Below are 22,546 nucleotides of genomic sequence, written 5' to 3'. Positions count from 1 at the left end.
ATATCACACAGGTCATTTTTTTGGTTTCAAATCTATTGAATTTGTTATCCTTATGGTATTAGCTAGGACTTCTGGGATTCTTGAGCCACAAAATCTTGCCTTGTTCTCTGTATCTGTATTCAATTCTGGTTTTCACAGAAGGGAATTCTCTCAGCTTCGCCATCCCCAGTGCAACTGTGGAGAATACGCCTGGCAATTTGTGTTACAGTATCACTGTAAGTATTGTAGGTATTTTATTCTGCATTTTAGATCAATTTCTTACCTGAACTAGACTTCTAGAAGGTTTCTTCCTTGTGCCTGGTGTTTTCCAAGCTCTCCATGTTGACTTCAATGGGAGCAGAATTAGACAACAACTGCCTTTTGGGAGCATGGAGTCAAACCAATACTGAGCTTCAGGGTGAAGAGGTCTGCACAGAAACTCTGTTCTTCTGGCAGCTCATTCCTATGTCCTTGCATTGATCATGTAGGCTTGGCAGCGTTACTCAAACTTGCTCATACATGTTTGTGAAAGTTTCTAAAGTGTTAAAGATACCAGTCAGGCATCACTGGTGGACTAAGAGTATTTGCTATGCAGTTTCCACACTCCAGAAGTCCATTAAAATGGCTCTTCCTGTAGTGTCTGGAAGTGTATAGAACACTCAGTACTGGTGAGTTTCCTGTGTTCTTTCAACACTAGAATTTACCAGGTACGACTGCTTGATGAGCACTCGTGGCTATAGGTATGTCACTGCGATACCTGTTGACCACGTGTGTTTTCTGTGTAAATGACAGCTACTTATGGTTAACTGCCCGTACACACTTAATAACCAAGAGGATTTACTACATCTGTCAGATGTGGTGATGTGGTGTCAAGACCGTGGATCACAAAATGCTGCTGTCAGAATCTTTCTCGGGCTGAAGATGGCTTTCATATTTCCATAATACGTGCTATTACTCCTCCAGATGGTGCTTCCACGGGTAGTGTCCCCAGCTCCCCGTCACAGATCAACGGGGCACACTAACCTTTCTGGGCTCGTAACTTGAAACCTGACTCCTCCATATTTCTTGTGCATAGTACATCATCATTAACATCAGCACCCTTAATGTCAGGAAGCAGCCGCTCTTCGTCTCTCTCTGCTCTGAGCACCTGCGTGGGCTGTGGAAATCGCCCCTCGTTACTTTGAGGAAGGGCCACGCAGCGATTTCTGTGTCGTTTGTGAGGCCTGTGGGGAACCACCACGTAAAAGGCTGGTTAAATACCAGATAGTTTAGTTACATAATTACTTTGCTGTTTTTGTGAACAGAGTGGGTTTTTTTAATTAAAATTTACATTCCATAACTTATCATTTTGACTCTATTGCTCCTTATCCTCTATGGACAATCTGAGTGCAGATAATTTTAATTAAAAAAAGCCAACAGATGCCTAACAAGAAAAATGAGAAGGAATGATATTGTATTCCTTTTTAAACATAATAATTGCTATGCTAATGTTTTGTACTCTACTAATAGTTCATACCAGACTGTTTTAAAATATTCTTTATGGAGAAAAAGATTTTTGAAGAGAGAAAAAATTAGCTGCTGCTTCTAAAGTCTGATACACAAATTCACTGAGAAAAAAATCCTATTGACTTCAAGGACTTTGGATCAGACCCACATGAATAAATTCAGCAAAGCATGTGAAGTACATGATTAACCTTCAGAATGTGCTCAAATCACTCTCCTCAACAAAGCACGTAAGCACTTGCTTAAATTTGAGTATTTGATTAGCTGTCTGAAGTATTCGCTGAAGAAAGACCAAAGCACTACCGCTTTCAGCTAGTGTTATCTACCTAATGCTGTCTCCTCAGTTGCACCCACATGTGAATCCTTTTTATGCAAAATGCCAAAATGTCAATTTTTATTTTCTGTCTTCGCAGAGCTTCTAATGCAGTGGCAATTTAAAAGGGCAGGGGGTCACAATAGTTAATACATTTTAATCAAAGCTATTCATTTTGAATTTGATTTCTAACAATTTTTTCTTATAACAAAAAAAATTGAAAGTAAGCTTGAGTCAAAATATTGAAATTTAATTTATAATTTTATCAGAACTCTACATTTTATTAGAAAGCAAATCACAACACAAAGTCCAAATAAATTTATTTCCTTGGAAAATTTATGTTCATTGGCAGGTTTTTCAGCTGGAGAAGTGCTTTACTGGGAAATATCTACTTGACTCTAATGCTGATATATCACAAAAGTGTTTCGAAATGAGAGCAGGCAATTAATGTTATTCTGATTGACTGTGTGAAAACCAGAACAATGCAGCTGCATTTAGTTTTGCTTGTGACATTTGGGCATTCACTTTGCAGAGCTTTAAACATTTCTAGTTAAAGAAAAGTTTAACAGTAAGAAGGCGGCAAATATAATTAAGTATTTTCCCCCCTTGCCTTTTTAAAGTATCAGTATTCATTTAGAGTTCTGAAAACGATTCTGTGACTGTAAATGCAGAAAAGAACGACAGCTTATACATGAAGGGACCTCCCAGATCACAGTGACACAATCTGACCTAAGCTGCCTGTGGTGAGCAGCTCTAGCCTGATTCAGATCACATCTCACCTCCCAACCCATGATTTGCACTCCAGTGTGTTCATCGAGGCAGCAGCTTAGCCAGTAATGTTTGAGATGGGCTGACACACCAGCCTGCAGGTTGATGGGGAGCAGTATGGTTCCACCTTTATGTTTTCTTAGTGAACAAACAAGAGGAAAAAACCCGTAGGTGGATGTGGACTTGTTAAAAAAGAGTCACTTGCCTTCTGACTCTTCCACCTCCTTGTAATGCCTGGCGTTCTATCCCTGCTGCCTCTGCGTGATGCTCCCCGCTGTCCTGCCGCAAAGATCTAACTTTCATGAGTGAAAGGAAGGCGTGTGTGCTGTTTTGCTGGAGGAGAAGGCAGCCAAGCAGCAGTACATTTGTTCACCATAGGTATCCTCTCCAGCACTTTATTTGCATTTGCCTGCTCTAGACGGAATTTGCATCTGTTCCAGAGGCACCATGCTGTGTATGAAGTATTCGACAGACAGATGTTTGTAATAATTAGCGGGTTTTGACTGCTATCCGTTAGTCACGCAGCAGGCGAGGTATCTAACACTGATGTTCGATAGCCCACTAAGCTTGCTCTAATAGCCCCTGCTGAGGCAACTTGTATAGTCTGCTGTCAGGTAAAGCAGGACAGCAGTCCTGCAGGCAGGACTTCGCTGTCCGCAATCAGGTGGAAGGCTGTGTCCTGGATTACAAAGGACCGGTCTCTGCCTGGTTCTGAGCTGTCCTTTCCCTGGTCCCTGCAGACCAGCCTCTCTTCTCGTCGCTGCCATTGGTCCGTGCAAAGGCTGTTACAGAAGCTGCACCTGAGTGCGTTTGGATGGGAAAGCTGCGAGTCCCTGAGCTGCGCTGAACGCAGCCATGTGCTTGTCCTTCTGGAGAGGAGCACAGCTGGCCGTGAGTCTGGGGGCAGGGTCCGTAGGTCTGCTGCTGTTGGGGATCGCTGTGAAGCTAGGACCAAGTGACACGAAGGGCACATTGACCTGATTGCTGGCAGCGTTTGAAGTCGTATGTTGTATTTTGCAGCATGTCTTTTAATACTGTTGTGCTATTCAGCGAGGTGAGAGATTAGGCAGTCAGGCCTTTATTACCTATCAGAAGCAGTTAAAAAAATCACAGGTACCAAATTTGTTCTTCCTTTGGCTTGACCTGCTCCTTTTTCACTCTCAACTTGTCCTATTGGCATGGCAACCACATTTTTTACTATTGTTGCCTGCCTCTCTCTTCCCTCCTCCCCTTAGTAATCATCCCCTAGCTGTTTAGTCCACGTAAGAACAACAGAAATTGCAGACAGAATGACTTTTTGCAACCCCAGCCACCCAGAAACGCTATTTTTACTGTGTCTTCGGAAAGAGAAAATTTCCTTCCCTCATTCCAAGGCACATTCAGTGCAGTATGACAATACAAATTGAGTTTCTCCATCTCAGGAAATGGAAAAGCCTCAGTTTCGGGCCGTTTGAAATGGACGTAACTTGGTCCTACGAGTCAAGCTACCATAGTCACACACCAAAGAAGGGCTTGTCTGGTACTGAGTGGAGAGCTTCAGCCATGCAATTTCAGTGGGGTGTCACCTTTGATAACATAAATAATGTACTTGTAACATAAATAATATACGTGGTTTTGATAAAAGACATGAGGAGCTGTAATTGTTTCTCAGCAACTTCTACTCACTCCCTCTGGCAGAAAATCAAGATGAAAGAATTATATATTAATCCATTTTGACTGTCCAACTGCAGTTCTCCCAGAGGGGAAATCTTTCGGGATCAGCAGCTTACACAGTACAATAGTCCTGAAATTTTTGTACAAATTTGTAGATATTTCTACAGCTGTCTGTATTTGTAGGTAAAAAAAGAGCAAATCTGATCACCAGAACGTTATGATTACTCTCCTCCTTTTACTACAATTCACAGAAGAATTTATCAGGTAGTAAATCTTATATTGCTAGGTTGAAAGGCCATTACGTTAGTCCAGGGTCTGAATGTTTCAGATGCTCCAAAATACGGCCATCTATCCTGAGCACATGTTATGAGAACAACCACTACCCTGACATCTGGCCAGAGGAAAATCTACATTTCTACTATCCAGAGGTTTTAGGTCCTCGCTAGTGTCACCTGCTAATGCAGAATTATATGTTCTGCACCTTTTAATGCATGGAAATTGTTACAGGGAGGCTCCTTATCAAGGATGCCATTTGGCAAATGAGTATCTTTTGGCACAGAAACTCGTGTGAACCCTGTTGTCTTTTGGACCTGAAATGAAATAAAAGTCTGAAAAACTGGTGATATTGCTACGTTAATTTCAATTGTTTATCTGTGAGACCAGCCTGGAGGAGAGAGGAGTGAAAAATGACTTTGTAAAGTTTGACGTAACAGATTTAAATATGGCTTCTTGTTTGTTTGGATGGCTGGTTTTTCTCCTAGAAGTTTTTTTTCTGTTGCTTTTAATTACATCTCCATGGGTTCATTTCCCTGGCAAGCGTTGAAAGAGAAAGAGTGAGGAGAGCTTTCATGCCAAGATGGTTTCTCCAAGTTCTTACTAATCCATACTTCATAGTAGCTTTATCAGTAATTGGTTTGGGTATGTTGGCAGTACCTGATAGCTTTCAGCTGGGATTGTACAGTCAAACACGTTTTTGTAATCTACAGAACATTATTCTCTTAGATCTTCTTTGTTCTTCTTCTCCAAAATAACTTTTTTTTTTTTTTCAAACATTGCCATGTCTGATGTTTGCTGTTCCACTGTAATAAAATTTATGGCATGGCTTAGGTAATGCTTAGGAGAGTAAAACCAATACATGTACTGTGCTTCTTGCTAATTACAGAAGGCTCAACTCGGTACTTCTGGGACAAAACAGAGGAACGTAATTAAGAGAGGGGAAGTCGTCATGACGATGGTCTGTGCTTGTGAATATTATCCTTATAAACTGATGAATACATTTCTGGATCCAAAACCCAGTGTAATGTCAATGAATCATGTCATCAGACCCATTTCATCCTCACTGCTGGCAAGGTGCTTAGCCAGCAGGTCTAAAAAGTGGTGTGGCACACAGCAGTAATTGAATTTTGGGGTAATTTCCCATTACCTACACGTGTCAGCCTCTTTCAGTACTCTGAAAATTCTGCAGCTCAGCAGGAGGAAGTGGCACAATGCCATTTGGCTCTGCTGAACTTGATGATAATGATGGTTTAGGAGTGGGCATTTCTCTCTGTTGCAGATTAGACTGTGACCATGAAAATTATTTTGGATAAAGCCAACAATGCAAAGATGCTGTAAGCTGATGAGGGTAGATTTGGGATTTGAAAATCCAGGAAAGGTAAAACTGAAGGAAGTCTCTAATCTTCATGTATGTAAGGATTCTGAATACAACAGATAAACAAACTGCCCTGCGTATTGACTGTGCGAGCGATAAAAGGTCCAAGGCTTAGAGCAGGGGAGAGCTAGAGCAAAGCATCAAGCAGGAGAGTTGTGTGCTGCAATAGATCGCACAGGAAAGCAACGGAGTCTTCAGTCAGTGGAGATTTGTAGGAGCAGGCTGGACATGAGGATGCAAATCCTCTTTCTGCTGACAGAAAGAGGAGATTACAGGTTCTGGTGGCAGCAACAGAAGTACTAGGCTTCTGTACTGGTTTTCTAAGGTTTCTGAAGCTCCTGTCTACAAAACCACAATTTCAGACTTTCTGTATGATTAAAATTTTGCAAAAGGCACATTGGTGGGGGGCGGTGGCTCTCTTGCCGAGGGCCTGTGAGCCTGCACGGGACAGTGTGGCTGCGAGGTCCCCTGGATGGTGTGCACCCATCACTGCGCAGCCGCCCGAGGCCTGGTGGATGGGTCATTGCCACCAGGGACTCTGGCACGGAGCGCAGTGTGAAGCACCACGTTCACTGCCACCAGGGCATCTGGGCTGTGCCACAGACGTGACAGGAGTGGTGACTGCAGCTCGCTAACAAAGCCTGGCATGGGCTGGGAGGCAGAGGTCGCTGTGAAATGGACTGAGCTTCCTAAAGAACCAGCAGCCACCATTTCTGGTTGCCCCTGTTGGATACCGGAGCCCTTCCATCCTCATAAAGATATTCAGAGGCTAGAGGTGGGTCAGTGAGGAATTCGGAAGCACAGGAAGGCCTGGCTCGGCACTGCTCCCTGCCCTTAGCTCAGGCCGTAGGCATTATGCCACGCCGGGGCTGTACCCCGAACTGTTAATTAAATAAAAGGGGAGAAACATGCACACCCTGAAAAGAAATTCCTTCTAGCTGTCTTTCAGTTCAAGAACACAGCCTATTTTTCTTCCTAGTTTTGTCATTCCCCTTTAAATTTGACCATTACTATGAATAATGCAAAGGAGAATTTGCCACCTGTGGTAAGGCTAACTGAAATGTTAAATGTGACTTTAAATGGCCTGTCTCGCACCACTTTGTCATGTTACAGCCATCGCTTGTTTAACTGCAAGGCTGCTTGCTGCTGCTTCACAGCCGTGGGGGAAGCACAGAGCGAGCTGTGCGTGCTGGGGCTGCGAGCTGCGTGCCGCAGTTAGCAGTGATTAATGGATGCGGTTATAAATAACTATGTACATGTGTATAGTAATCTTTGAAGAAGATTATAAAGTGCAATGTCAAAGTGAAAAATCTAACACTGGGACATCTCTGAAGAGTTAGCAACCCCCTTTGGATCCTTTCACTGTCAGTCCTTCTGCTGCTTCGTTGCAATCCGTAGCTGCTAATGTGTTTATAGGAAGATGATGCTCAGTGGGAGAGGCTCTAAAATGGTGCTTAGTGTTTGTCTTGCAAAAAAGATTCATGTCTCTTCAAGGGGAATTGTGAAAATGCCTTTGTCAATATGCATGAAGTAAATGAAGAAGCAGATCTGTTTAATCGGTTGCTTGTAAATGAGACTATGGTTCCCCCCTGAGACAGGCTTTGTCAAGGCTGTGCCTCTGTGTGTCTTTTTTTTTTCCTTGCCATATGAGCAGTGCAGCGATACCAGCACCCCTGCAGACTTTGAGTGCAAGCACGGGGTGCTGAGGGGGACTAACCTTGGAGAGGGATCGCTGTTATGGAGACTGCACAATCCCTGGTGTCTTCTGCCCTGTTCCTTCCATCCCTCCTCCATTCCCCATCTCACTTTGCGTGTGTGTGGCTGTAAGATTCACAAGTCAATTCACAGTTGTGCATGGCAGGCAAGAGACAACAGACATCGACTGAGACACGAGAGGGTCTCACTGGATATAAAAAGGAACGTTTTCCCCACGGGGACAGTCAGGCATTGGGACCTGTTGTCCAGGGAGGGTGTGCTGTCTCCATTTTTGGAGGTGCTCAAGCCCAGTTCAGCTAAAGCACTGAGCAACCTCATCTGATCTCTTTGTGGACCCTGCTTTGAAGCAGGAGGTTCTTCCAGCCTGGATTACGGTGTGACTCTAAATCCTTCCCTGCCTCAGAGGCTGCAGGGACTCTTAGGAGGGGTTGGGCCAGGGGTTTCTGTTGCACAAAGGGACTATATGTGGTCATTCCATCACAGGTGTAAAGATTTGACTTTAGGGTATGAAACCAAAGGTAACCAGACAAAGAAGTACAAGATGACATAGGATGGGGAATCCCTTAGAAGGACACTGGACATGGAGTTTCTCCACTGGGAAACATGTTAGCAGCCCAAGGAACCCATCCCTTGTCCACCAGCCTTGTCTTTGCATGAGAGCTGAGCAGATCTTCCTATTTCTGTGTGTGTGCTGAGCAAACCCCGCCGTAATGTGCAGAGGAAGCACAGGCTCGCTACGGCAACACCTGCTGCGATGTGCTCCCTGTCCCTCTGTAAATCTGCCCAGCCCGTTTGTGGCATGGAAACATCACCACCAGAATGGAGGAAGGGCTGCCAATACAGATCCAGGTCTCCCACCTTCAACCAGCCTGCAAAGTCAATGGGGTTCACAGAGGAGAGAGTTGATCTGTACCCTAAAGAACATGCTCAGCGCAGTGGGACCGGGAGGAATCCCTGTCACGGATCAGGGGCTGGCAGAGTGCTGGCACTGAGAGGGAAGCAGGCGTACCCCTGCAGGCTTTCTGCCCGCTCTGGTCTTGGAGCGAGGTTTTCCTTCTGTGTTGCAGGTACCCCTCTGGGGGCAGATGCTGTGCTCCTTCACTAGGCAGTCACCTGGAGACTTTTAAGAGAGCCCGAGTGACTTAGATACCCCAGATAACTGAACTCAGTTCCTCTGGGCTTCCTGAAAACTCCCTGTTGCTCCAGTCTCTGTTTGATACAATTGCTGATACACACTAAAATTCCTGGCTGTAGAGCAGCATGCAGGCAGTCATGCAGTACACAAGGCACATTACCTCCAGGTGACTTCGGCTGCCGAGACTCCTATCCTTTTTCTGTTTAGAAAGGGCCTAAAGGGCAAAAGAGAAGCAGGAGCCGTGCTTAATACAGATATTACCCTCCCTGTTAGTGAGTCATCAAGACTTCGAAAGAAATTGTCATGAATGCTGGTAAATCAGTGTCCTAACAGAGGGAGCAGAAGATGGAGTACTAGTTAATGGCTGCTACAGCCCTCCCACTGGCATTAGAAAACAAGTTGGCCAGCTTCGCAGGCAGCCATCTGTCATGTCGGTGGTGAAAGAGGCTGCGTACTCCTAGCAGGTTTCAGTCGGAGTGGTGCTCACGCTGCTGGTGCTAAAACACTTTTGCCGCTTCTGACTATTCTCAATGACAGCATAAAAATCAGAAAGTCTGGCGTCCAGCGGGGAGGCACTTGTGAAACCGAGGTGAGTGTAAAACAGATATTTTCAGTGATTGGATCCCACTTCTCATCTGCAAGTCCGAAACCAAAGGATATTCCCTGGATGGTTTAGCACTGCTGGTTTCATGGCACTGCAGATAATTTTGAGGCACAGTCGTAAGGAGCTGGAAGTAAAACTGCAGAGCACATGAGGGGTTTGGAACTGGTTTAGCTCGTCTTACAAGCTCCCCAAAACATCACAGTCAAAAAGAGGGCCACTATCACTGAGAAACCAGGAGCCTGATTTAGGGGCAGTGTGAAGTAACTAGAAAGGAAAAATGTTTTAAAGTGTCTGAGACAGAACAAATGGAACAAAGGGGAAGATGGTGGGTCATAAACCAGTTACTGGGAATTCAGGGAGAGGAGAAGTAACAAAAATTGAAGTCTAAGTCATCAGCAGGACAATCGGAAGACCTGGTTGGGGGCGCTGAAGGTGTATTAAAACACAAGAAATACGTAGCAGTTACTACAGTCCATTCCTCGGAATGGTAACGCTGCTAGTGAGAGCATAGAAGAGGCAATTTTCAGCAGATATTTCCATCTTCTAGCTGAGGGAAGGCAAGATGATGTATCCTTTTCATGTGAGAATGTGACATTTTCATCTCTCACAATGAAGAGTGTGTTAAACCTCAAGCACAGAAGTTACACTTCTTGAGTTCGGCAAATGTAGGTTAACTCGCATCCTGTTGTGGTAAAGGAGCTGGCCAAAGACTGATGTTATGGGGCTATTTGTTTGGGGTTTGTTGGCGGTGCTTTGTTTTTCAAAACTCCTAGAACCGTGAGAGAGTTTCAAAACACTAAAGGGAAATCAATGTTTCAGAATTCGAAAAGCAGAAACGGATTTATCTATGTAAATAAAATTCAAGTAAATGTAAGTCAACTTGATATCAGACTCTGACAAAACAAAAGGAGGACAAATACATAAATCTTGTAATAAATGGTTAAAATATGTAAGTTCTTTAATACTGCTTGGTAATGGCTTGTGAAAAAATGGATCCTGTTAGACTAGCTTTTTGATAGTATTATAAGCTTATTTGATTAAATTAATAATGCTTGTATAGTGTACTTTTACTTGGTACCTTGCAATATTTTGACTGAGAAACGGTACAAGATGACCTTCATTCCCGTGAAGTTTTATTTCTGGCTGGGAGGCGTTGAACTCTGAGAGCAGCCAAGTCATTACCGTGCTGGTAGGGAGATCCCGCGATATTTTTTTCAGTGACCCAAGAGACAACCTGAAGTGACTGACCAAAGCTTGCAGATGTCATGGCAGCTCTGGAGCTATAAATAATTGAAAGGCCAGATCACTGCTGCAGGCGGAAGCGACAGCAGCACGTTGTAACGTGGCAAAATGTATATTTCTATGCCTTGGAAAAAAGAAGGCAGCATACCAATTTGAACGTGGACAGAGGCTTTCTGTTTGTTCCCTCTTTCCCCAAAATCTAAAAGTTAAACATAATTGCTTGATATTTGGGAATCCCACTCCTGAGAAAAATTTCTCTGCCTGCCCAAGTCACAGGAGCTTCCTCGGCTTTCCCTGCCTGCTCCAACTACGGGCCCGTGCAGGCAGGATGTGCCGTGCACAGCTCTCAGGACTTGCGTCAGGAAGGGTCGGAACCGGGAGTGAATCCGGGTTGTTGGGCTGTTCCTGGGGGAGGAACACCAGAGGTGGGCCCTGCGTTGAGTGGGTCAGTCCCAGGGACCCTTTTGGGGGCGTTGGATGCCTCGCTTCTCGTTGGGCACCTCTCAGGCCAACGCCGCCTCCTGCTCGCCATCACGGCATTTCGGCCTCTTTGCTGCAGCTGCGAGGTCGCTCCTCTGCTGCCTGCAGGGCTTTCTCCTGGCAGGGGAAGGTAGGGTGGGGGCGGCAGCATGGGAACATCACCGAAAGGACTGGAAATTGTGCCTCCAAAATTATGACTCCAGAAAGTGGAGTGGAATGAGGAAAAGGAGCACGATATTCTCCTTGAGTGGCTGTGTGAGGATCCAGTCTTGGTAACAGATTTCATTTCAACCAGTAAATGTATGAGAAGACCCAAGATCTAGTGGATGTAGCTGGACATGTTAAAAATTTTGAAGTTAAAAATGGCTGACAAATATTTAGCAGTAGGGGTAATTAATACCCGGAAAAATCTTTCTAAAAGTGTGCTTGAGCTCTTCACTGCTGGCAGTTTGAAGAGTAAATCTGACTGCTGTAGTCCAAGCTATGAACTGCTGCAGAAAAGAACTGAGCAAACACAAAGGCTGAGTTATGCAGGGAACATCTCGGTGATTGCAGCCCTTCCTGGCTGTACGATCGCTGATGTGAAGGGTAGTGTGAAGTCAGGCAGATGCAGTAGTAAATGAGCTGATCACCTGAATGAATCCCCTTTACCCACTTGAATTATGAGGATAGGATGCTCCTCACCGTGATGACACTCAAACTTGGCTCATCCTCATCAGTGTGGCTGATGTATTGTGTGCCTATTTGCAGAATCTCAGGGGATGCTAATCAAGTTGTCTTTTCATCTCCTAGCTAGCAGCACTTTTAAGAAGGCACTAAGGCAATACTTCAACACATCATTTCTCTTCATTTTTTGGGGAGGTGATGGGGGACGCTTTAAGTCATCAATTAGTACACAGCAGTAGATCTTGAAGACAGTTGTCTTCCCTGTTCTAGCAAAAGTGGTGGTAGAATGACAACTCCTATAGGAGCTAAATGAAAACTAAATAAGAAATTAATCGTTTTCTTAATTCCCAGAAAATTAAATTGACAAAAACTGAATCAAATGTCTCCTGAGCAAAGGACTTTGTCATTGCTTATTGTCTAGAGAGCCAAAATAGTGAGGCAGTACTCCCCCTGTGGCTGGTATTCTTAGAAATTACCAATATACTTGCATTTCTTGGCTCTGTAAATCCTTAATAAGGCAAATAACCTCAATTTTTACTACCTATCACCACCACTATTTTGCAAGTCAAGGTTAGCTTCTTCAGTGCATTATTTCAGTGCAACACTGGATTCAGCCCTGGCCCGCCTTCTCCTACCATCCGTGTGGGCAAGCTTTTAACAAGAAAGGTGTCTGGAAAACTCTGGAGCTTGGTGTTTGCTCATGGAAAGTTTATATATAGTCTGAGTATTAGGGAGAGAGGAGAACGCTTCTACTGACATTGGAAAGTGAGGAGATAAGAGATCATCTGTATTTTTCTTAGGATGGCAGTCGGTAGAGATAAAGAATATGGTAAGCAAAACAAGTGCTGTGGAATCTCAAACTGCTTATACACAGCTGAGTGCAGTGCAACTAGTAACACCTGCAGTATGTTTGGTTGCATGATAAATATGTATATAATAACCTAGCCATTCCTTCCTTATTACCAAGCTTTGATAGAAGCACTGCAGCAAAATCTGCCCCTGACCTGGCCACCCTCACCCCACCCTAACCCCCTCGGTGGATTCAGTGGTCGGTGTCTGGGTATAGATTTGTCAGAACTGATCGTTAGATTCACTCCTCAGAGCTGCAGACCTCACTTCTGCAAATTCAGTGGCCTTGGGCTTAAGGCTGGTTTTGCAGCAGTAGGTCAAGTCCCCTAGGAAAAGCTGAGCATACAGGTGGCTTTATGCAGTGCTGGAGGAACGCAGAGAGCCCCTCAGCAGCACTGGCTTGAATGTGCTGATGCTGCATTTTAGGGCCTGCATCTGTAAATTGCATTATAAGTTGTTATAATTTGATCTTAAGGTCAAATGATAAGGCATCATCAAAATATCCTTGATGAACCAGGAAAGGTCGTTGTGGCTACTTCTGTGCATCTCAGGTTCTGCTGGGAGCGGCTTCTTTCTGCATGCTCTAGGATGCTGTGCTGAGGGTAGGGTACTATTATGTCTAAGAGAGAAGCTCTCCAGCTGTATACTTCATATTTCACAGCACTCCTTGCTCTCTTCCACTTTATTTCTCTGTTAGACATGCGAGGAGGCTTGAGCTCAACTAGACTCGGGAACCATGAGACAAAAGCTGTAGGCGCTGTCTGTCAGATCCCGCAGATACTGCTGGATCTTTGCTCTGTATGTCCTTAACAAAGCACCTCTGTCGTCCCATCCCTCCACTGGGAAGGGGTGAAGATCAATCACTGGGCTTCCGTGCACAGTGCCGGATGCAATACATCAAGAGCATACACCAGATTAGTGTCCGTTCAGCTGAGTCAGACAATAGGGGAAGAGAAGATGTTCCTTTGCTTCCCTGTGATGCTCATCCACATGGAGTGGCCTTATCACCGGGGTGAGAGGGGAACAGAGAAAATGACTTGCTTGTCAGAGGAGTGGACAGTGAAGTGCCGTGAAGGAGAAGGTAAGCAGGAGATGAGCATTTGAGCTCTTCAGCCATCTCACTGAGCCCACACAGGTTAGCTGAAAATGTGGGGAAGTAACTCCCTGTTTGGCCGGGGCCAGCTGCTGCGGCTTCTCCTTCTGGGGTAGGCAGAAGCCACGATGGCCGTCATCGGTCCTTCCCGCGCAGGAGTGCAGCAGTGTATTACACTTTGCTGCGGGCCCGGGCTGGATTCCTAAGCTTGCTGACAAATCTTAACACTCCCTCTGCTTTTCTTTTTGATATTTGTATCACGATATTTGCTGGGCTTTTCCTCTAGTAAGTTCCTGTAAGTTCCAGTGGGATTTTTTGGACCGTAGCCTGCTGCCTCCTGAATTTGGATGAAGCAGATTAGTTTGAGTGCAGGTTAACGTGTGTCACGTGGAATGAGGGGAGCCTCTAAACCTTCGGAATTGCATCATTGTTCCTTAACAGCATTATGTGGTGTAGCCAGCCATTAATCACTCCCGATTCTTAAATTATGAATCATTAATGAGAGTGCAGAAGAAATGGAATACAAATGAAAAGTGGATTTCATTATTAAAGCAATTTTAACTTCAACTCTGAAGATAAGAAAATAAAGTCTGATTTTCTATAATAGAAAATAATTATGAATCTTAATCATTAACCTGAAATTATAAAATTACATACTGCATTCTCACAAAGAGAAAAAATGTTTGAGGTTTGCTGTTCTCCTTATGTTATATTTTAAACACAAGAAAAAGTAATGCAAAGAGTTTCAGAAATTCATGAGTGAGCCAAAATTTGATGGGCCTACTGACCTGAAGTAGCAATTTACCCTTTGAGTAGTCTCCATGAAATCAGTGAACGTTCTTTTCCTGGAAGGATGCTGCTTGATATGTATATAAGTCTCAGACTTCAGATATGAATGACTTGATACACTTGAAACAGTTTAGGTTGTGGTGTGAGTTCCCTTTGGCCATGTATGAGAAAAGTCCCAGCACATTCCTTGAATGCTTTGTGTGAGTAATCGCACTGTAGAAGAACCACCAGCCTTCTTTCAGAGCATGATCAAACTTCTGTACAGCGTACACTACTTCGTAAAGCACTTAAAATATTTTCCTTCTTACAGTGATAAAGGGTTTGTTATGAACACAGCAGTAATTTCAGTGTTTGCAACTGGAGGGAAAACAACCCAGCAAAGACGCGCTTCCGCTGCGTGCCGTACATACTCACACGTGCAGAGGTCACGTTGCTGACAGCAGGTGCTCGGCGCTGCCGCTGCCTCAGAACCGAGCCCGTGGAAGGGAGAAGATTCAATAGGAAAGGAGGGGTAACAGCAATGCGTGAGCTGGTCTACAGTACAAACAGATTAGACAGACTCGGCTGCTCTAATAAAGAGAACTGGAGGAGAAAAATAAAAATGGTGGGCAAAGAGAAGAGGAGCTTATAACAGACCTGCAGGACAGAAAGGGAGGGCAGAGCACCCAGTGTTTTTGCAGGTTCATTAAGAACCTAGCACAGTAGTCATGGGAGGCTTTTAACAACCCTGCTATTGACTGGAATAAGAATTACAGAATGACTGGGGAAGCATGGATGTTTCAGGTGCTTATTTCAAGACTGTTTTCTTGCTGCTTTTTCTTCAGCAATCAATAAGATCAGAAGCTGTAGTGGTTGGAAATGAACAGCAAGTGACAAAAGATAGACCCTTCATGTGAGAGAAAATGGTCATTATACCATTGGATTTGTTTGAGGTACTGAGGTGAAAATGTTCAAAGACAGCAGCACAGAAATATTGGATTTTTAAAAGGTAGATGTGAGGGAATGTGAATAGGCTAGGATGAAAGTGGTTGAATGAACTATTGTCCAAAAATTCCACTTGGGAGCCATCAGCTCTAGGGCCTGTTAAGAGGAATCTCTTCATTGTAAAAGTCCTTCTGCTGTTCATGGTGGCAAAGGAAGCCACCTTTGTCGAGCAGGAAAAGAAGTGTTTAATGAGGTGCCAGGTTAGATGGGTGGAAATCGAGTGAAGAGGGTGAGGGAGGACATTTCACCATGGAGTATCACCAAGGACACTGAGAGGGGTCCTTGTCCATTCTCACAGAATGTCAGTGATTTCAGCCTACGTGGGTCCTCCAGCAAATATGGAAGCTCTGGAGAATCTACAAGAAACCAGGATCACGAATGCTAATCTGCTGCTCTCTGTGCCTTTGCTCACTTTGCGGACTCCAGCTGCCACCACCTGCCCCTAGATCCCCACTGAGTGGAGATGTTGTAGTCTTCAAGGCGCAGCCTTGGACTTGATAACCTTTTCAGTAGATTCTCGCCCCTGCCTGCAGCCCTCTGCCTGCCTTTCCCAGCTGTCTCCCAGCACAGACCTCTGGGACCAGCGGTTTTCTCTCCGAGGAGAGCAGCGAGAAAGAACAATTCCCTCAGCGAGTGCTGTCTCTAATGTGCTGTGCTATATCCTGCTTTGCACCGCTGTGCAGGAGGGAAGAGGGATATAGCTGAACATTTCTCAATGCTCAAAAGAAATGAGGCAAAATAGATAATGTGCCTTTTATTAAAATAAGTGGTGGTTAAAAAAGCAAAGTGAAAATCAAGCTTGCAGACTTGAATAATTACCAAGTTCCTTTTTATGCAAGATTTCCATTTATAATAAGTTAATAAATGAGAAAGAAATGTCTAATGTTTTTATAACATGACTAGTGTGTGTTTATAGACCGTTACAAGATGATCAGGAAAAAGTGTTATAGATGGTTACCTGCTGAGGTTATGATCGCAGCTGTGTGACTCTTAACAGCTGATCGTTTTTTAAAGATCTATTCCTCTTCTGAATCCTTCACAAACCCTGTGCAGAACCTTCACATGAAATAAGGCAAACCACGGAGTGAGGTACGGACGTGCCGCTTGCTGCTGGTTCTGGCACGCTGCAGCCTGCCTGCCCCTGGTATCTGCCAAGCGGAGCTGCCGCTGGAGGCACGCTGGGGTTGGGGCAGCTTTTGCTTTGCAGTAGCAGTGTGGGGATTTGGAGCGCTGGCAGGGGAAGGAGGGACAAGAGTGAGCTACACTGATTCGTTAGCCAAAATACCATGTTTGCAACTTACACCTTGAAGGGCTGTCAGCGTGCTTGAGGACTGATGGTGCTGGCCTGGGCACGCTGCAGCTTCTCCACCACCACTGTTCCTGCCAGCAGCTTTCTGTCAAACCGAGGAATTACGCAAAAAGGTTTGCATGGATAAAACTCACTTTCTAATTATCTCCCCTCAGAAGTCTGCCTCCTAAAGGAGTAGGAAGAGGGAAGGGGATTGCTTCTCTTCCTTTTCAGAATCAAAACACTTCGTGCTGGTTTCACCGACTTCCACCAGCATGTGTTCTCATTTGCCTTCCTGAGCAGTGTCCACATCAGCTCTGATATGGGGCAGCTGTAATCTGGGACCAGGCTGCTGGGGCAAAGCTGTGTGAGACTGAGCTGGGACACACCCTGGTCGGGGCTCAGGAGCTGCATTTAAGTCCAGGTCCTTGCCTGTGCTTAGCCTTACACCTTACCAATCCCAGATATGTCTTGCTAAATTGACTTCCTCACTTGACCTTGGACCTGCCTCTTCCCTGCAGGTTGACTGCTGCTGCTGGGCCTGCTCTGCTCCCTTCAGTGCTGCGGGCGATGCTGCCCTGTGCCCGCCTGCTTGTCGCCATCCTTGGCTCGCCTCCCCTTGCTGAGCAGCCCACTCATGATGCCCTTGGAGATGCCTCAGGTAGGAAAAACCTGTTTGAGATTTCATCTTTTTTCACCTCCAGAATTTTGAGAGCTTTCTTTGACTGGTGATAAAATACTGGGAAATGGAGAGGGCTACCCGTGTACTTTCTTGATTGTGTTTTGAAGTGCTTTTGTGGTATGGGATGACTTGTCTTCCTGTTTGCATCTTTCATGATTCTCTTTAAAAAATGTATGCCAGTTGCAGACTTTGTCTCTCCAATTGTTCTGAAGTTTTTTTTCTTCTTTCCCAAAAGAGAAAGACTGAGATATTTTTGGACCAGTGTTGTAGAACAAACAGTCTTTTGTGCACCAGCAGACAGTCCTACCATCTGTCAAGCAATTAGCTATTCTCACTTAAGCACCTCTGCTCTGTGCTCTCCAGGAGGAGACTAAGGAGTCTCCTCTCTTCAGTCATTCTTGGGCAAGAGATGTTTCTCCCTTGGTCCTCAGTTGCTTGGTAATAATTGTGTGTGCAGCCAGTTGTAGTAAAGGCAACTGGCTGTGTAACACCTGCTCATTGCTCCAAATCCCTGCTTCTCTGGCTCGGTCCTGCTCTGTGTGGGTTGGTGTTCCTCAGCTGCTGCTGACTGCCAGTTCAGGGTTTAATGCAGTGCTTGCCAGGCTGGGCACCAGGCTCTACCCAAGGGAAAATCCATCGGATTTCCCTGGGAGCTGCTGTAAAAAGAGGTGAGTCCTGGAGAGGCTCATCCCCAGCTGGGGGCACTTACGATGGTGAGAGGAAAGGAGGGAAAGGCAGAGGTGGTTTTGCAACCTCTTTTCTTTCTCACAGCAGGCAATACATGTGCAATGAGGAGGGATTACTGGTGGCAACTCTGTCTGTCCATAGACTTCTTCCTCTGCCCCAACAAGTCTGCAGTGGGTCTCTTACGGGGCGTAGCTTCTGCCCACTGCCTCCTCTCATCTGCCATTCTCTGCAGTCTCGACAGCTTTCCACTTAGAAGGTTTGGTAGAGAGGGCTGCGTTTTGTGGCTGGTATTGCGTCGAAGCAAATCAAGCACCACTGTTAATTACAGATGCTGTTTTGGGAAGCAATTAATTCTTACGCAGATTCTCAGGAAAGACATCTCTATAAATCAGCTCATGTGATTTAGGCTCAAGAGTGGCTGTAGGCAGGTAGCTAATCCTTGGTCTTGGAGAGTGGTGGGGTTTGTATTTTTTGTTGTTGTGTTTGTTTGGTCTTAATATATAGCAGGAACAATTATTTTAACATGTAAAGTGAAACTGCAGCTCGGCACAGTGAATCCCTATAAAATGCTAACCTTCTATTTATCAAGTCCTTCTTTTGGGTGTTTCTTTGTTCACTATTTTTTACGATATTGAGTGGAAACAGAGTGGCTTCATACAAATAATGGTCTTTTAACCCCCATGATCTCATATGGTAAACTTCTTGTCTGCAAATATTTCCCCAGACCAATTCTGGGATTACTGTGCCAAACATTTAAGAATAATAATAGTTGATACAGGCATCTTGTGCAGATTTAGGATAGCAGGGAAGATTTGTTTTGAATGTTACTGCCCACTTGTGCTCCTCGGAAAGGAGAGACAAATTTTCAAGTGGCAGAAGTCAGTATGGCATTATGGAAGTTGGTTTGCACAATCTAGCTCATATTTTCCACCTGTTTGGGCACACAGATGGACAAAAGGGTCTGAAAAATCCCATTTGAAAATTTGTGCTCTATTTCCCTGTGGTGTCACCGCAGGATATGAGCCTCTGTCCCAGTGCGGGTAGTGGACTCGTGAACTGCCTCACGAACAGAAATGGTTCCCAAAAGATTCTGGACAAAATTGCAGAGCATGATTTAATGCAAGAAAGAGGGCAGGCACTGAAAGGTCAGCGTGATGACAGATGATATTTCACTCTGCTTGAAGTTCTGCAGGTGTTCGCTGTTGCGGGGGGGGAGCAGGATAAATCCCAGTAGTAGTGTATCAAGAGACCATGTCAATATGTCATCTGGAAGTGCTTGCTCATGGGGGTGTCCACCTGGCACGCAGGAATGCTTCCACTGGCTCTGCACCCGGGGGAACCAATGGATTTATGCTCTCCCAAGCTGCATGTGGATTTATGGAGGGGTAGGGAAGCCAAAAGCAGGCTAAAAGCCCTCTTCCTCCCTCCTTTACTGTTGTTGAAAATGATTCCTAGGCTACGTGATGGAGGAGACACCTTGCAGCCCTTCGTTGCAGCTGTAGCTGTATGGTGTAAGAGCTGCAAGGCGTACAGAGCTGGCTGATAGCGGGAGTCATCGCAGTCTCCCTCCCAGGAGCTGACAGGAGAGGAAAGGGCCTCAGGCTTACCTGTTGCCAGCCAGCTTTCCTATTTCAGGGAGGCAAGAAGCAAGCCTCTTGTCCTGCACACGGTGTCTTTATACCAGGTCCATGGTTTAGGAAGGTACGAAAAAGATGGGGCCGGGAGGGAGGGGCTCTTAATTCTTTGCAGAAGGCCATGCTTCAGCCTGCTCTGTGTCCCGTGGAGGTCTCCTGCAAATCTGTCCCAAGCTCTGCTGTGCTTTAGAAGAAACTGTTGTCATTGCTGCTTCGGGGTCAGTGAACCACGTCATCCTACCGCACCTGGGGTCTGCCTCCAGCTGTTGTCACCCAGCATGGTGTGCAGGAGTTACAGAGAATTGTTAATGGAAGACATTTGTGCTCGACTGTGTGTCTGCTCCAGAGTTTCATACACGGCTTGCGTATTTTCTTAGCAAAGAACAGATAACCGTGCATTTGGGTGAGGCTGCACAAGTGATTCTTTTGGCAATTATCAGTGTCTATCTCAGTCTGCAAAATCTGGTGATTATCATGTTTATCAAAACAAACGACTTCTTTTTCAGGCAGATTAATTGAAGGGAAAGGCATAAATTGGTGTGGTAAATCGCTCTTACAAAAATGTGACTTTCCTGGAATTATACCTTAGTAAAAGATATATGCTGCTCTGACTTATTCAGCTTTTATCATTATCGTAATTGAAAATGCAGAAGACATTAACCCTTGAATACCCTGAGAAGTTATTAAGCAAAGAGGCCACAAGTTATTCTAAATTTCCCTGATTCCTATAATGCACCATTTTGCCCTTCATTCTTTGGGATGAAAATAGAATGGAAAATACACTACAGATAAACAAAAAATATATTGTGAATTACTGCATTTTAGAAAGGAAAATAAAAGCCTCAGTCAGTGGTTGAAGATCTAATGCTGCTCAGGTGTTTTTACTAAGTAACTCTGAAAGTGTGTGTTTTGTAGAAAGGAAGCTCTGGAGGCTTCTCTTGAGATTCTTGGTTTATTCTTAGTATTCAGGACAATGCTCATGAAAACTTCATAGTTTTCTTAGTGCTTATGGTTCTTGAGATTCTTGGTTTATTCTTAGTATTCAGCACAATGCTCATGAAAACTTCATAGGTTTCTTAGTGCTTATGGTCTTATCATACACAAGCAACATCTCAGCGTAGGGAACACAAATATCTTTACGTTTAAAGGTGGTTTCTCTTTTTAACTGGTGTTGTATTTGATTGCTGTGGTACAAGAACTAGGGGATGCCCCTGACCAGGGAGCAAAAGGAAGTTGGTTGACAAAGACAGGAGTGACTTGATGTTCGAAATGCAAACGGAGAGCTCAGACTGGCACAAGGAGTACAGACTTTCAGCTGTTGGTCTGGTCACCCACCTGCCTGTCTAGTGAAGGCATCTGCATGTCATACGATCTCGTCTCGTCAGGTAGGAACTGAAAGGCTCGTCGGGCTGCGTGGTGTCCTGGGATGGGGCTATTTCCCTTCTCTCTTTTGAAGCTCTTCTGTATGATGCCATTACATATTTTTTGGGCTGTGGGAAAGGCTAAGACGGAAGCTGCCATGATAGCCTAGCCTTAGGCTGCACACCTGAGGTTTGGGGTGGGAAGGTTCCCCATGCCCCATCTCCTCTGCTTGGGGTGGAAAGGACAGGCTGAACCCGTGTGTTTGTGGGGTGGGGTGCCTGATCCCCTGAGAGGAGTGGGCTTGACAGCTCTCCTGAGCAGCTCCCTCCACGTGAGACTTGAAGAGCTGATTCTCCTCTTCCGCTCGTGCTTTGCGGTGGTTGGTGCCACTGCTTGCTCTGTCCCTCGGTGCGAGCGAGAGCCTCTCCAGCAGGCCCGGTGTCACTGGAGCCAGAGGCAGGAGGTGCCAGCTCTGCGTCTGACACATCGTGGGCTGGGTGCCGAACAGCTTGGGCTGTCAAGACAGAACAGGCCATTGGATGCCACCAAAGCAAAAACCTGTTAGTGTTTGGGAAGACCAAAGTCTTAAAGATACCCAGACATATCCAGGGTGTAGCAAAGGCTCTCGGAATTGCGGCTTTGGATGGGCGTTCAAGGCAGGTGCCACATGTGCCTCTCATTTTTTCCTTTTTTAACAGTCTCCCATTCTTTCTCCTGGACATAGTCTTTGGCCTTTCCTGATTATTTTCTCTTGTTCTCTGCTAGGTTGGCATGTCCATTTAGAAAATGTCCATTTAGAAAATGTCCATTTGGAAGGGCACATTCCTGCATGCTACCATGCCTGTTGCTCTAAGGAAAGTATTGCCATAACAATTGCATGTATTTTTTCACTTGGATATATTTGTGCATATAGGAGCACTTCATATCTCAAAGTGCTGAGACTCACCTTCCTACATGTATCAGTGATCCTAAATAAGTAATGAAGCAAATGTAGTTAAGATGCAAATATGAAGTATCTTATTTTCAGCTTGGCTTGCATTAAGCTGTTAATTTCCATTAGCATTAATGAGAAAATACACCCAAAGGTTTTCCCCAGGCAAGAGTTCCAATCCTCCTAATAATAATTTCCCTTTTACAGTGTCTTTCAATCAAGGATATTTGTATTTTGCAAACTTAATTAAGAATTAATTAATTAACACTATCCCTGGAAGGAACAGCAAATAGCGTTTTCCCCATTTTGCCAGTGAGTGAATGGAGGTTGCCCAGTGCAATGTGGGAGTCCTGGCTCTGTTGTTGAAGTCTGAACCACCTGTGTCACCCTCTTTGGCTTACTGGGGACTTGCACAAGTCTGTGTCCAGTGTAACTCCATATTTATCATTTAATGCATCACTGCTTTGATACTTGTTTACTAGGTTGGTGTATGAGAAAGCTGTCCTTCTTAGCCAAGCCTTACTTGTGATTAGAAAA

The sequence above is a fragment of the Opisthocomus hoazin genome, chromosome 4 (assembly GCF_030867145.1).
Source record: "Opisthocomus hoazin isolate bOpiHoa1 chromosome 4, bOpiHoa1.hap1, whole genome shotgun sequence".
In the NCBI taxonomy this organism is placed as follows: Eukaryota; Metazoa; Chordata; class Aves; order Opisthocomiformes; family Opisthocomidae; genus Opisthocomus; species Opisthocomus hoazin.
The sequence above is the reverse complement of the archived record's forward strand: the minus strand, read 5'-3'. Positions refer to the sequence as shown.